The 16,812-nt window shown below is 45.5% G+C and overlaps 1 protein-coding gene across 1 annotated transcript in view; it reads left to right on the forward strand.

Annotated features, from left to right (window-relative positions):
• Positions 1 to 13,704: 13,704 nt before the first annotated feature.
• The window catches only part of CRACR2A (calcium release activated channel regulator 2A), a 72,330-nt gene continuing 69,222 nt past the window's right edge, over positions 13,705 to 16,812 (forward strand). The window contains exon 1 of the mRNA XM_052790423.1: positions 13,705 to 13,845. The gene's annotated coding sequence lies outside the window, so the exon portion shown is untranslated. The remainder of the gene's footprint in view (positions 13,846 to 16,812) is intronic.

The following is a 16,812-nucleotide window of genomic DNA, read 5'->3' on the forward strand; positions in this document are numbered from 1 at the left end:
TTCTTGGACTATGGAGCGTTAAAGAAATGAAAAAGGGTTTGGTGTGATTCTGGGGAAGGATACCTGCTGTTTTCTGTTACTGTTTCATGTAGCGAGACTTCATGCTCTATTTTCTTTTTAGACCTGTGCAAGAGCATATCATTCTCATGTGTCTTGATCTGAGGTAAAGCTTTCTTACTAAATTATTCTTGTGGCAGAATGTGTTCGCATGGGCACAACACTTCAGTATGAGCTGATCTTATTTCTATATCATACTGGCCTCCTGTACCAGCTTTGCTTTTTAGAATGCGTGTGTGCTCAATTATTGCTGAACAGATCTCATTTCATCCAAAGCAGTTTGGGAGAGTGTCTGTCTTCATTCCAGTTCATTTACAAGGGCAGTTAGTACAAACTCTAAGTCAAAATCTGCAGAAACAAAAGGATACAGCTTTATTTTTTAATAGATGTCCCAGTACCCTCACGTGCAGGCTAGATGTGAGATACATAATGTACCAGCTGGAGTTAGTGACTTAAATTCCAGGAGTACATTGGATGCCAGTTCAGCTGGTGGTTTGAGGACAACTGGTCCTTTTTAAACCGTTATCAGCACACAAGCTTATAGCAGGAAGGCTACAGTGAGTTTGTGCGGTCTACATAGGTGGAGATTACTTTCGGGAAGAAGACTCATCAGTAAGTGATGTGGCTCTCAGTGGCCTATACAGAGTGTACATCTGATGAGCATGTCAGCCTTGAAATTCCTTTGACCTGTATGTCCATCCATGTTGTAACTATGATTATTATCAGGCACTGTCCAAAACAGCAGACTGCCAGAACAGTATAGGTCTGCTCCAGTATAGCCATCTACTCTTTACAAGTCACCAAAAAATTGTGTGGATTGACAGCTGGAATACTTTGTAATGTGTTTGCTTCTCTCATGCTTCTTTTGCTTTTCTCTGCTGACACAACCCTGCCGTTAGTGAGGGAGTTTAGAGGCATAATCTCTGAGCAGCCAAAATAACAACGTGGTTGCTTGGCTGTATTTTGTTGTTGTTTTGGTTTTGTTTAGCGGAACAGAATCCACCCACATTGCTGATGAATTCACTGACTTGATTTCTGCCATTTACAGAGTAGAAAAGCCTATGTCAGCAAGCTGTACTAGAGGTTGAGAGTTTTGTTGTTTGGTTTGTGTTTTTTTTCTAAAAACATATATTGCATAGCAAATGGGCTGGGGACCCTGGCCCGGACCCTAGGCCCCCCGAGTCACCAGCTAGTCCAGCTTAAAGTTTGCTGGTGAATAGGCGTGCGCACCCCAGGCACACCAGAACTGGGGAAGACGCAGAGCCTCCCCCCGCAGCCGGCACCAGGCACAGGGGCAGTGACCCGGGCAGCTGGTTTGGGGAACAGACGCCGTTCCCACCCCAGTGGCTGGAGGTTCAAGACTCCCACTGGCTCCAGGAGCTGACACGGAGACCCCGCTCGCTCCAGGCGCTGGCACCACAGGCTGGGGGTGCCCACCCCCCGGTCTGACCCCAGCAGCTGGCACCGAATTCCCCTCGTGCCCACGCAGGTCTCACCGGGAGCTGGCACCCAGTCCTTGCAGCACACGTTCACGGGACAGAGAGTAAGCATCCGCAGAGAGACGCTGCAGAAGAGGTTTAATAGGAAGGTACAAGGCGCTAGGACGGACTGCGTCGATCAGGCACGGGGCTCGGCCAGACAAGCGTGCTGACCGGCCCCGTTTTCCACCCGCCCGCCCCTCTTACGCCCCTTTCTGTCTCCCCCCTTGGTTCCCCCTGCTGCCCCTTCCCCTGCGTGTCCCCCGCCCCATGGGTCCCTACAGCTCCGTCCATTCCCGCACTCCTCCCGGGCCGGGGTCCCCCGGTATGCAATATTATCAGTTGCAAAGTCCAGGCTGGTCTTCCTGGAAGTGGTACCTGTGGTTTTTTGATCGCCTGTCAGTCGGTGTGCGTGGTGAGGTTTGTTTCTTGCCATTGTCTCCACGTCTGTTTTGTCAGGTCTGTGTCTTGGCGTGTTTTGTTCGTGGTTTCCCCCTTTCCCCCTTAGTTTCTGAATGGACAGGTCCCCAGTCAGGTAACCTCGCTGGAATAAACTTTCTCACACTCTCACATGCCCTTATCAGTTGATGTGACTGACCCGGTTTGGTTCTCGTCACTCCCTTCCTTATCATGTCAGTCAGGTTTGTGTCCTCATATGTTCTTGTTCACGGCTTCCTCCTTTTCTTACTACTGTCCCTGTTGCACTGGAAAAGGTCCTTGACCAGATACCCTTAAGGGAGTGACACTCTCCTTCCACATACCCATGCAGATACTTGTGCCACACAACATGTCCTACAGTTCTGGTCCCACGTTTATCCTAACTTGGGGATTTAGTTGGAGAGGTCACATTTCATTCCTATGGTAATGAATGCACGTAGTAGGATCGTTTGCACGGAGTTTTAATCCTGATGCCTGGACAAGAGACAGCCAAGGTGCACACAAAGACTGGAAGCCTGCAAGTTCTTTTGAGTGGATCTTCTAATTTTAAAGGGCCCATTGAATGTAGAGAAGTAGGAGAGTATTTGGTGTATAGTAGAATAAGTAAGAAAAAAATTGCAATGTAATGAAGAGAGGGTGCACAATATGGGAAAAGGATAAAGAAAATAAACCCTGCCTATTCAGACATTAATCAGTTCCGTGGCATACCATAAAATGAGTTTCTTTTCCTTGTGTGCTTTGAGCTATTATGAGTTTGATACTGCTGTCACGTTAAGGATTGCCAACCAGCTGGTCCTGGCTGTTTGCACGCCTATTTGCAGACATTTAAAGATAATTTACAGCTACTACTTTTAGTGTCTTTTGCAAAAGACATTGTGACTCCACTGCTAGAAATACCAGTCTTAAGCTCTGCTCTTCTCAGCTGTTGACTTTGTTAACGAGAAATGTTATTAATTTCTATATTTATATTTTGCCTGCCTATTGCCTTAGAATGTCTTCGAGGTTCTTTTGTTCAGTATTTTTCTTTTTAGGAAAATGTATTTTGCAGTTAGAGAAGGATGAAAGAAGAATAAGAAAGGATAAATGTATCAGCATTTGGGGAAGCTGCTTGGTTCACGTGCTGTGAGTGTGGTTATCAGGAAGGCAGATAGTGGAAATGACATTATTTTTCCTACCTGAAACCAAGAACAGTTAGATAATTTCCTGTTTCAGTCTACTAGCCAATAAATGCCAAATTTTACTTAAAGGGAACGAAATCATATTGACATCAAAAGGAACAACCTTAAATGTTTCTTCTCTTTACTCAGGTTCTCCACTGATATGGTTTTCTTCCCTTTGACTAATAAAGCAATGTAATATGTAAACCAATAACAGGTGGTGAGTATCTGACTCGTGTCCTGGTTTCATCAACAATATAAGGCAACTGAAGGCCTCAGCCTGCTCGCATCCCTCTTTCTGTTCCCATGCTCTATTGGTATTCACGTTGTCATAAAGTGAACCTGACAAAAGATCTGAATCTTTGTTAAAAACTAATTCGGAGTGGGAAAGATGGTTCAGCTTAGTTACAGTGCCATTCAGTTTTCTTTTCTGGTCTATAACACCACTGCATAAATAATACATTGGCTCCAGTATAGCTATCCACTGTTGACAAGACACAAAGGAAAATGGGAGAAGAATGTCAGGAAAAAATGTAACAGGAATGACAGACCTGTGTCTTTGGAAGTAGCTCCAATTTATGGTGCATTGTGCATGAAACGATGTCAGCTGTAATGAAAATCTGCCACCTCAGACTTTGTCAGTCGGTGATCAGGCTGAAGCAGGCAGAAAAGACTGGAAGGGCAACAGCTGTACTCACCTGTGAGTACGACTACTGTGGTAGTCACAGTAGGCTTTTTTAATTTAAAGAAGGAGTCCTTAAGAGAAGGATCACCTAATTGCCTAAAAGCTTAAGGCATAGGAATTAGAGCAGTAGTTACAAAATGTGTTTGTCCTTCAACGTACTTATTCACCTTTCTATGCCTCACTTCCCATTTCATCTCATCTTTTATGTTTACAACACACATGGAGTGCAGCTTGCAGCTGAACTTGACTAGCACCTACAGATGCCCGCAGATACGCTAACGCAGTTTATTGTATTAAGTGATGTTTAAGTTACAGACTTTGTGGTGACCAAGTAGCTAATAAATGTAACTTTTTTTCCAGTCAGTATCTACTTTTGAGCCAGTGAAGATTGTCCAAGAAAGTAATCCCAACACAGAACAGTTAGTGCAAATTAGGCTTTCAAAGGATGATTGGAAATTGGATACACAGTGCTATTATCTATGTATTAACCAGGGGGATTACTTTTAAAAAACTTTTTTTGATAAAAGGGCTGGCTGACACAAATACTTCCATCATAGATTTTTGTGAGAATACTGTATCCCTGACAAAGCTCTGTTAACTAATTACTGGATGTATATGAGAGTGACTTAAATAGCAGATCCAGACTGAATTTTTTTAATATTTTTGATTTTTTTTCTTTTTTTTTTAGTATAAGAAATATGACCCAAAGCAATGGGATAAGACAAGGACAAGAGATGGAAAACCTGGGAAAAAAGATAAATGGGAGAAAAATGGTTACATAAGTGAAATAGTGCATGTGTGTGCATGTATACTGGGGCTGGGGAGCGGAAGCAAGAAGGGGAGAGAACATAAAAATAGTACTGTTTTGAATCTGTCCTTTACAATTTTTAAACTCAGTTTTCATGTTGATGATCTTCCTGACTCTTCAGCAACCTTATGTATTCCCAGTGGGACAGAGTATTTGATGGAGAGTCAGGGGACCTGTAGTCAAATTTTCATCTCTTTGGCACTTTGTGATGAGGGCAGACTTACAGAAGTGGTACATAAATGATACGGAACTGTCAGAAATGAGAGACGCAGCTACAGCACCTCTTCTAAGCACTGTTGTAAGGAGCACGGGGATAGCAAAGTATTGCTGTTTGCTGTAAGCATAACTGCCTTCTCGTGGGGCCAACATGCTTCATGGAATATCTCCACACCGGTGACGTTGCATACCTCTTGTCTTTGCATCCTTTCCATGACAAGTGTGTGATATCAATTTTACTGTACTTAATTGATCACTCTAGTGTGACAAAAGGAGCAAAAATGCTCTGGTTTATGCTAATGAATCAGAGGAAACTGTGTTGTTGCTCCAAATCTTTCTAGTCTATGAAGCAATTGATTTCTGGACAGGAACTGTCTTCTGTTCTGTGCATGCACTAGCTATTGCAATGGATCTCCATTTTTCTTGGCATTTAGCTGCTATGGTGGTAAATATGACTGATTTCCAATTTCACAGTATGAACTTTCTCTGTCTCTTTGTACGAAAGAGGTTTCTATCAAGCATGCTCATAAGATGGTGAGTTTTTAAAAGTTTTCCTTTGATGCACAAAATCCTTCACTGAACAGTATTCAACACTATTTATGAGAATTGTGTTAGGGAAGACAATATAATTCTCCTTATAATAACTATTCATTTAAACTGAAAGGCCCTGAGTGGAAGAGATGTGACTAACAGAGCTTTTAGCTATCAGTGCACTTCAGCTGATTCTGGGCTGGAATCTATGTAACACTTCATCGCAGATTGCCAGATTGTGGACAAAAATACACAGTTCACCCCCTCAGCATAACTGCGGGGGCAATTGGTAAGGCAGTATATAATTAGTGTTGGGTTTGATCCACGATACCTTTCCCTTAGGAGAGTAGATCAGGATTTTTAATGGCAGTGTGTTTTTAAGACTGGTTTATGGTTCAGCAGACTGTGGAATGTTGAGTAAAATTAGAACTGTATCATGGCACAGACTGAGAGAGAAGTCCATCTACTGCACAGCTGGCTCCACATCCTCGCAGTGAAACTTTCCAAAATGGCGTTTTTCTTTTAGATTAAAAATTAAATGCTAATCCTTTTCAGTTTGAGAAATATGAAGCGTGTGGCTGTAAAATGTGATAGGAAAAAAATCAACATGAAGAACTGATTTGAATGTTCCCCTGGGAATGTTGTGGGTTTTAATATTTCAGAAATGGGTTTGCTTAGCCCTGAGGGAAAGGGATTGGAAAAGCATGATAGACGTGAGCATGCACAAAGATCTTCCAGTATTAAGGGGGAGGAAATAGGTCACTGTAGATTAGACAGCTAATTTGGTTTCCTTTAAAGCCACGAGAGCTATAAAGTGCTGAGCTGCAATCGGGAAGAATGGATACTGTCTTCTGAGGGACAGGGCAAATAAGCAACGTAGATCTTAAGTCTTCTTGCTTTGTAAACTCTTGATTTACACAAATACACCTGTTAATTCATGCTTTATTACTGCGCTGATGTTGCCCTACAGGAAAAAGTGCCAGTTTATGCAACAGCTCTAATTAATCATGTGCCAATGCTGAGCTACCCATGGTTTCAGAAAAACATTTCTAATGCAGGTTATATGGAAGGAAATACTTTTCTTGTTAGGTTTTTTTTTTTTTTAATTCTGTACCTTATGCCCAAGAATGGTCCATCCCAGCATCTAGAAAGTCAGCCAAGAGTGGCAAGATGCCTGCATGGATGAACAAGGAGCTCCTGACTGAACTTGGGGAAGCACACAAGAGGTGGCAGCACGGAGAGGTGACCTGGGAGGATACAGCAACGCTGTCTTGAGCATGCATGCATGGGGTTAGGAAAGCCAGAACTAACCTGGAGTTGAATGTGGTTAGGGATTTGAAGGGCAACAAAAAGGGCTTCTAGAGGTGTATCAGTAACAAAACAAAACAAACCCCCAAACAAAAACAAAACAATTAGGGAAGCAATGGGCCTGTTGCTGAATGGGACAGGGGACCTGGTGACAAAGGACAGGGAAAAGGCTGAGATACTCAATGCCTCAATAGTAAGATCTGCCATCAGGATTCCCAGGGCCCTGAGACAAGTGGCAAAGCCTGGCAGAGTGAAGCCTTTCCTTCGGTAGAGCTGGATCGGGTGGCTGGTGTAGGGTCCTGTGGCTGGGGTGCCGTGTTGGATGGTTATCGGCTCTGCAGAAGGAATAGGCAGGGCAAGCGAGGCAGGGGGGGCATCGTATGGAAGGGAGGGGTTGGCGTGTATGGTGCTCACCGTTAGTGACGACACGGTTGAGAGCCGCTGGGTAAGGATGAAGGGGAAAGCAAGTAAAGCAGATGTTGTGGGAGTCTACCATCGACCACCCAGCCAGGACAACACCAATGAATTATTCTACAAGGAATTAAGGGATATCTCTATACCAACCGCTCTTGTCCTTACGGTGATTTTAACTTCCCAGACATAAACTGGGAATATCATACAGCGGACACAAACAGGTCCAGGAAATCGCTGAAGCACACTGAAGATAACTTTTTGGTGCAGGTACTAAGGGAGCTGACTAGGATAGGTGCCCTCCTAGATTTGTTTGTAAACAGAGAGGGTCTCATGGGTGAAGTGGTGATTGGTGGCTGGCTTGGTCGCAGTGACCATGAAGTAGTTGAGTTTCAAATCGTTGGTGTTAGGAGAAAAAATGCCAGCAGAACTTCAGCCCTGGATATGGGGAGAGCAGACTTCGAGGCTGCTGAAGGAGCCAGTTAGTAAGGTCCCCTGGGAATCTGCTTTTGAAGGTATTGAGGTCCATGAATGCTAGTGACTTTTTAAGAGCCATCTCTTAAGAGCGCAGGAGTAGGCAATTCCAAAGTGTGGGAAGTCAGGCAAGTGGAGCTGAAGGCCAGCTTGGCTGAGGAGGGATCTTCTAGAACTTAGGCGAAAAAGAAAAGTAAACGGGCACTGGAAGCAAGGACAGGTGACACAGGAGGACTACAGAGATGCTGTTAGGCACTGTAAGGACAAAATTCATGCAGCCAAAGCTCGATTAGAGTTCAAGCTGGCCAGCACTGTGAAGGACAACAAAAAGGGCTTTTTAAGATATGTTAATAGCAAAAGGAGAATCAGAGACAACATTGGTCCATTGCTTGACGGAGTCAGTCACCTCACAAATAGGGACATAGACAAAGCAGAGACATTTAATGCCGCCTTTGCCTCTGTCTTTAACACTGATGATGGGTCATGGGACCCCCGGAGCCCTGTGATGGAAGACAGTGACTGGGGGGATGATAAACTCCCAGCCGACCCTGAACTTGTTCAAGACTTGCGGCTCCAGCTGGATGCGCATAAATCTATGGGGCCTGATGGGATTCGTCCCAGGGTACTGAAAGAGCTGGCCGGTGTCATCGCGGGACCTCTCTCCATTACTTTTCAATGGTCCTGGGAGTCTGGAGAGATCCCAGTCAACTGGAAGCTGGCAAATGTTGTCCTAATTTTCAAAAAGGGCAAGAAGGAAGACCCTGGTAATTACAGGCCTGTCAGTCTCACTTCATTGCCTGGTAAAATTATGGAGAAGGTTATTCTGGGAGTTACTGGAAAACACTTGAGAGACAACACAGGCATTGGTCATAGCCAGTATGGGTTTACAAGGGGAAAGTCCTGCTTAATAAGTTTAATTTCCTTTTATGACAAGGTCACCCACCTAGTTGACCAAGGGAAGCCAGGAGATGTGGCGGGTTTGGATTTTAGCAAAGCTTTCGATACTGTCTCTCACAGTATCCTTCTGGACAAACTGTCCAGCACACAGCTAGACAAGTCCATCACACGTTGGGTGAGCAATTGGCTGATGGGTCGGGCTCAAAGGGTTATAGTAAATGGGGTTACATCAGGCTGGCGAACAGTCACCAGTGGGGTTCCCCAGGGCTCAGTTTTAGGGCCAGTGCTCTCTAATGTTTTTATAAACGATCTGGACGCAGGAATTGAATGTACATTAAGTAAGTTTGCCAACGATACTAAACTAGAAGGAGCTATGGACTCCCTCGAGGGTAGAGGGGCCTTACAGAGAGATCTGGGTAGACTAGAGAGCTGGGCAATCACCAACCGTATGAAATTTAACAAGAGCAAGTGCCGGCTTCTCCACCTGGGACAGGGTAATCCTGGTGCCGATCTCCTCTCTCTGCTGACCAGCGACAGGACACGAGAAAATGGAATGCAGCTGCATCAGGGGAAGTTCAGCTTGGACATTAGGAAAAGGTTCTTCACTGAGAGGGTGGTTGGTCACTGGAATAGGCTCCCCAGGGAAGTGGTCATGGCACCAAGCCTGTCAGAGTTCAAGGAGCGTCTGGGCGACGCTCTTAGTCGTACGGTTTAGTTTTAGGTAGTCCTGCGAGGAGCAGGGAGTTGATGATCCTTCTGGGTCCCTTCCAACTCGAGATATTCTACGATTCTAAGTCTATAGAACCTGATGGGATGCCTCCCTGAGAAGTGAGGGAGCTGGCCAGTGTCATTGCAAGGTGACTTGCAATCAGGAGGAGTGTTTCTGGCAGGTTTGAGGAAGGTGATCCTTCCCCTCTACTCAGCACTTGGACCACATCTGGAGTGTTGTGTGCAGTTCTGGGTTTCTCAGTATGAGACATGGACGTACTGGAGTGAATCTAGCAAACAGCCACTAAAATGATTAAGGGATTGAAACACCTGAGGAGGGACTGAGAGAGCTGGGACTGTTTAGTCGCAAGAAGAGAAGGCTCAAGGGGTAATTTTATGAATGTATATAAATACTTGATCAAGGGGAATAAAGACGACAAAGCTAGACTCTCCTCAGTACTGCAAAGTGAAAGGACAAGAGGCAATGGACACACATTGAAATAGAGGAAATTCTACCTAAACATAAGAAAAAAATGTTTTTACTGTGTGCATGGTCAAACACTAGAACAGGTTGCCCAGAAAGGTTGTGGAGTCTCCATCTTTGGAGATTTTCAAAATCCAACTGGACAAGGCCCCGGGCAACCTGCTCTAGCTGACTCTGCTGTGAGCAAGGGGTTGGAACAGATGACAGCCAGATTAATTCCATGATTAAAGCTTGATTTTTAGGAAAGTCTTACATGGTTTTTTACAGTGTAGCATGATCAAACTTACACTGCTGCAGATGACATGAGCATGAAGCCAAACATGTATTTCCTTTATTCTGGCAAGTGAGATGACTCTAGAGCAGGTCAAGCTGGAAGACCTCCAGTTTCCTAGTTGTCAGTTAATACAATTTCCATTTTATTGCCAATCTGTAAATTTCTTGCACTATGTTTATAACTCCAGTTTCTGTAAGTTTTCCTCTGATCCCTGAGCATAAAAAAGGAAAACATGATTTTGAATGTTATTATAAAGTTCCCTTGGGGTGATGCGATTTCATAGGCAATTAAAAGCTGCATTAGTGTGGAAAGCCAAAATAGGCCTGTTACTAACAGCCTAAACATAGAAGAAAATGACCCCTTGCATCCCAACAGTATGATGGCTCTCCAGACTGAAATAAACACACATCACCATAAACAAACTGAAATACAGCCTGTTTTATTTAAAGGGTGGGGTTTTTATTTTTATACTGCATTTGGCATTTCCTGACTTAAGAGCTGCAAGCTGTCTTCTGCCTACCACCTGTTTCTGTTTGTAGTTCTGGCATATGTATAACCCAGTGGTAAAAACTGTCATCCAGTTTCTAACTCATTTTACTTTAAACTTAGCAGTCAGAAGGATTCTAGCTCTGGACAATATGTTTTGCGCCCTGGTATTTTTCAAAATCTCTTGGTTTTAGTCCTTGAAGAAAATCAAGCAAGTGTGTACCTAGACTTCATAAAGGACAATTTTGGACACATATAAAAGGGAGGAATTCTTTAAAGTATTCCGTTTACCTCTGTAACTTAAGCCTGTGCTAAGAAATAGATTCATGCATATGCACCTTTATTCTTGGTCTCTTTTTTCTCTTTGCAGTCAGCGTCATAGTCTCTGACATCACAGTATATGCGTTTACTGCTTTTCACGCCACTTACTCCAGGAGGGAGATATGGAAATGGATTTTATTCTGACTTTTCATGAAGAACAAACTTGTGGCTGCTGAAACTTGTCAGGATCTTTGTCTCTGCTGTCATCGGCTAGGGAACTGAGTGCATATGAAGGTATATGATCAGAAACTGCTGAAAAATCATGGCAGTACATGAGTGCAATTTTGAAAGCAATATTCTATTCTGAAACAGGTTTCTGCAAGACCTCGGAGGCTGAATTTCCATGGTAGTATATAGGAATCCGATGTTCCAATCCCACCAAATTTCAGTGTGAAAAATTTACCCTTTAGCTATATGTCAAAGTAGTCCATTCCTTATGTACGTCTTCTGGGCTTTGATGATTACAGCAAGTGGTTGATAGTCCTCTGAAAGACATAGGTAGCTGCTCCTTATTCTTGCTGCTCTTCCAGTCTGTGAGTACTTTGACCCAAGTCCAATATTGTTCCAAATTTTGCTAAAAAGAAAAGAAAAAAAGATTCATTTTAGAGCAGAGGACATAAAATGGATAGGTCTCATGGTGCAGGTTTCACCTATCAGGTGACACCCACTTAGGACACTCACTGAGTTGGAAATAATAAATAGTCAGTTTCTTCTTTTGGCTAACGTGATTAAATCCAAGGGCTGCCACGACTATTCCTCACAAAAAGTAAAAGCAAAGATTTCTTTCTTTGTTTTGGAGACCTAGACAAGACAGTTCAATTCAAACTGCAGATTTGACCCAAATTTTCAAACAATACCAGGCTAAATAATTTAGATTGTGAATTATAATAGTTACTGCTAAGGCCTATCTTCTAGTTGACATGTATCTGCATGGATACTGCAATATAGTAGTGGTCCTACACTGGTAAGTGTTGTATGTCTTGCTTCTTACTCCGCTGTTTGTTCTTCCTAATGAAGAGCTAGAATCCATAACTTCTTGCTATGAGAGAGAGTGAAAACAGAGAGCAATAGCCCATTTCTAGCTGGCTCTGTAAGGCTCTACTCCAAAGTATTCACAGATACATGTAAAAACAGCATTGGCTGACTATTCAAGACCTAGACAACCTCAGTGACCAGCTCTTCTACTATTCCTTAGCAGGCCCAAAACTTTCTCACAGAAACTGGGAAGTCTATAATGCATCATAGTAAATAATAAGGAAGAAAACTGAATGATTTGTTACAACAAGGTGCCTAAGCAGTCCCCAGTTTTAAGACATATTCTCTGGGGCCTTAATACGTTAATGTTACCCGCAAGTCTGCAAATGCTACTTCAGCAAGCTTTTTTCCCCATGCATGTGACAAATTCTCTTTGCTGTTCTAGAATTTTCCTCGTCTTAGCTAATCCTGAATACAAGATGTTTCTTGGAAATATTTCTATGTTGTTCCTCACCCCATCTTCCCTGAATTGTTTTATTATGGAATGCTGTGGAGCCCTTTAGAATAGTTTTCAACATGGTAAGAAGTTAACTTTCTATACGCTGTCTTCAGTTTCTCCACGAGCTTCTAAATTACGTCTAGTACCTTGTGGCTGACAGCGTGCCTTCGTATCTCTGAAAGAATCTTGTAGGAAACACTGTCCATACCTTTAAAAGAATGTAATTCCATCTTTTATCCCCTATTTTACTAACATAGCAAAAAGTTAAATAGAAAAGTTAGCCTGAGTCAAGTCAGCATGTGCAGAGTATTATAGCTATTCAACATGCTGATGATTTCATGGTAACTACCTGTGTGCCTATTTTAGCCCACAGTACATAGAAGGCAGCTGCCACGGTAAGCAAGTTTCAAATACTTTATTACTGAGCATGGATGTAAGCAGTAACTGTCAAGTAGCACTTCAATGTACTGTAAATCCACACTCACTCAAGCTTGCCTTGTGGAAACTTTTACAAGCCTATAGTCAAAGAATTGTAATAATTAGTGAAGTAAAACTTCCCTTTGCAGAAGCCATCCTACTTAAACTCAGGTATATAATCATCAACTCAGCATTTAGTAACTGTTTTGAACTATTACTTGTAGTGCTTTCTAAGTAGGTATCGCAGGCATACATGCCTGTCTTCTGCAAACTACCTGCAGTCTTCCTCACATTCCCCTTTAGAGATGCAAGATTTGCTGTTTACCAGTGCTCTGGTATTGCAGCTTACTTTAAGGAGATAAGCCTACAGGCTGTTCAGGAAGGACAGGGTGGGAAGACAAGTAGGAGAGCTTGTACACTGTGGAAAGGGTGCCTTGGGTGCATGGAGCTTTACCTTGGGACAGCTGATGAACCCGTGGAGAGTGTGGGTAAGGACCAGAGAACAGACCAGTGCAGCTGATGTCAAAGTAGGTGTCTGCTACCAGATCACCCGATCAAGAAGAGGCAGATGAAGCCTTCCTCAGGCACCGTGTCCCAAGGGCTCTTCTGCAGCTGGGAGATCTTACGGTGCTGAGCTTTTTTCTCTTCCTGGGGGGGCTACTCAGAGAACCTGATCCCAGGTGCAGATACCTCACACGTTTTTCAAACTACACTTCGGGCTAAGCAAAACCTCCGAATCAGATGTGAAACCCGTTCTGCCTCCCGTTGCCATCTTCCGTGCAGGTGTAACCAGACTTGGGGCCGTTTGAGCTCCCGAGGCGTGGAAGATCCCAGCTGGTCCTTTTTCATTGGTCGCCACCGTAAGACCTGGCCGTGGGCGAGCGCTCCCGCACCCTTGCGAGCCCTTCTGCCCCGCGGTTCCAGCCCCCGCCCGCGCCCTGGAACGCCGCCGCGCCGGCCGGCCGGAGGTGCGGTGCGATCGGGCCGCCCCAGCTCCGACTGCCCGGCCCCGCCAGCAGGGAGGGACGGACGGAGGGAGGGGGCCGGGCCGTCCCGTCCCGTCCCGCCCGGTTGTGCCACCCGTGCTCGGAACGAAGTTTAGAAAGTTGTCTCAGCCTTTCTGCCGTCTTCCTTCCACCCTGAGGCGCGGGCAGGCGGGAGAGCCGCGCCGGGCTCCGGTCGCGCCTTCTTCGCCTGGGCGCCCGCGGGAAGCGGCGGGAGGTGAGTGGGGGGGGAAAGGATCGTGGGCCGGAGGGGTCGGGGGCAGGAATAAGGGGAGGACCGCGCCCAGCCAGAGCGTTCTCCTGGCGGAGAGGCACCGCCGGCCGCTGCTTCGCCCTTCTCTGCCGAACCCGGGTGTCTCAACCGTGCCCTGCTCTTCCGCCGCGCCTCCTGCCTGGTGCAAGCTTCGCTTCCTGCCGGCGGCCGTCCGCAAGAGAACGTCGCCCGGGCGGGCTCTGCGGGGCCGGGCAGGCGCTTAGTGGCTTCAGGGCAGCCGGCAGGGGACGGCCCTTGCGCGTCCCCTCGCCGGCGCCCCTCGGAGCGGCGGGGGGCCGCGGCGGCAGCGGGCGGGGCCCGGCCCGGCCCCGCCGGAGGCAGCTCGGGAGGGTCGGCCCGGGCGGCGGCGGGGGGCTGCCGCGCCGCGGGAGCGCTCCCGAAGGCGCCGTGAGGGTCGCTCGCTGCCTTGGCAGCCGCGGGGCCCTGTGGTTAGCCCCGGCAGCAGCGGGACTAGAGCGGCGGACAGGTGCTTCAGGCCGCTCTGCCGTGTTCTCTTCCTCCGTGGAGCGGGGCGAGGAGGCTGCGTGCAGCACGACGGCCGAGCGCGCTGAAGTGCGAGGTGTCGAGGCTCCTACACAGGGGATAATTAGTTCGTAAAGGTCGTGTCCGAAAGCGCTGTTGACCCCCACGCAGCCTTTGTGTTTGCCCTTCTGCCTTCCTCGTGTCGCTTCATGCCGAAGCCGATAGACAGTGTCACAGAGAAACGGCGTTATGTCCCAGTTACCTGGGGAGCTGCCCAGTTGGCTCTGGGCGTAGGCGTCCCTGCAGGTGCAAAAGCTAACGGAGTTTGTGGCTGGGGACAGCCTTCAGGGCAGGAACAGGCCCACCAAGTACTTCGTGAGGATGAAGGCAGCGCTGCTACTGATGGCTGTAAAAATTATTCTTGTGTTCGCCTACAGTAGTTTGGTGTCAGTCTTACACTGCCGTAGCACTGGTGTGGTATCCGATTTAGCTTTCTGTCTTTCTTGATACTGAACGCTTATGGTGACTGTAAATGACAGCTATAAAAGAAACTGCTACCAGGATAATAGATTTCTTAATATAGACCAGTAGAACAGATTATGACTGCATGTAATGAAACCTGGGTAGTGTTGCAATTGGGAGAATGGTGAAATGCCTCTGGAACACTGACTATTCTAACATACTCTTCTGTTTTCTTAGTTGCAACTTTGTGGTTTTCAACAACAGTTTCCAGATCAGCTTCACTGTTCTTTTTAGATGGCATATATGAATTATTCTGATGCACAGGTAAAAGTTTATTGGTTGTCTGTGGGATGTCCTAAGGCCTCGGATATCTGGTCCCCAAATTTATCATTGGGGACTTCAGTATTGTACAACTCAAAAGGTAACTGTTACACCCAAAAGAGTGAAAACTAAATGTCAATCTTCTCTATACTAAATTCTCATCTTTCTTGACATCAAGAAATCAAAAGTCTATTTCAAGTACAAAGAGCAGATGTATGACTGTGAATGGATTAAGTAGCAGGGCGATAATAGTTTACAGTCTCCTGGTCTGCCAGCTCTTGGAGACTTCACCGCTGCTGAAATGAAGGAGGTATATTTGGTTCTGTGTGAGACACCGCTTCCTCCTTTTCCTCCTATCTTGTGGTGGACTAGAAGACAACTGTAAAGAAAGTAGCAGAAATTAATGCACTAAAGAGCATTACTCTGCAAGCTTTTTGTCTGGTTTCTTCAGCCCACAGGATGCACGTGCTGCTTCTAACAGAGCTCTCTCTTTTCTTGCTGTTTCTGTTCACTGACAAATTATATACTGTCATGATTTTGTAGATGGGTAAATGGTGGCCATATGGAGGAGTAAAGAATATAGTGGTCTGCCCAGATTCCCTCTCTCTCATTTGCTAATTTGCAGTACAAGTATATATATGGATGTACAGTTCTACGTGTAAGGAGGGAGTAATACATCTTTAGGGTTTTATTTCTGTTGTTAAAAATGCAGATTTAATCAGTTTAAGTTAAACCTGATGTAAAAACATAATTGATTCCACTGTCCATGACTTACCCGTGCAGAAGCACCAGGATGCCTGTGTCAAGAAACCGACCGAAACTCAGTTAAAAGACTTTGGAGTTCTCTCCAGACAAAGATCTAACCAGGTCAGGCCTAGAGTTTTCAGTCTAAATCTGATTTATTTTTTATCCTAAGAGAAAAAAAAAATCCATGATAAATATTTGCCTGCATCACTAGGCACCACTGCCCTTTTCTGGGGTAGTTCTTCCCCACATGTAGTAAGCTGAATCACCACGGGGGCAGATAAACAAGGTACGGGATAGGTTACTGGGAGTCTTGTCCAGTCTGCCTCATTAGTCCCTCTTGGATTTATTGTGTTTCACGTCTCAGTCTAATTTGACTTCTTCTCATGCTCTCCTTCTGCTGTGCCTGTGTATCACGCATTTGTTCTGCTGTGTCCCAGACTGCCCCTTGCTCTGATACCTTATTTTTGCTAGACAGAAACAATGAAGCAGCCATACCTGTTGCACGGTGGGAAGTCACCACGTTGCTGAGCTGTGGTCAGGGCACGTGCCCCTTTGAAGAGCCTGTGACCTCCAAAGAGCCGCGCCAGAAGATATTCTCCCTATCTGCAGTATCATGCAATAGCCCCTTTTTCCTCACATGACTCATCTTACCCCTTAGCCTCACAGAGGGGGTGTCAAGAAAGGTGAAGGGCCTTGCTGGGGAGGTTCGTTCCTTAGAGAGCAGCATAAATGGAGGCGGGGATCCTGCACAACTGCAAGAATAACTTTTTGACTAGTTGCCTCACAGAGAATGTGGAAGTTGTATTTCCACTTGAAAGCACTGGTGAATTAAAATCCAGTTGAGAATCTGTAATGATGCGTTTTCAATTCTTTGTGCTGCTAGCGTTTTTTGTAGAACTAAACAGGATGAGGTACACC

The sequence above is a fragment of the Harpia harpyja genome, chromosome 6 (genome assembly GCF_026419915.1).
Source record: "Harpia harpyja isolate bHarHar1 chromosome 6, bHarHar1 primary haplotype, whole genome shotgun sequence".
In the NCBI taxonomy this organism is placed as follows: Eukaryota; Metazoa; Chordata; class Aves; order Accipitriformes; family Accipitridae; genus Harpia; species Harpia harpyja.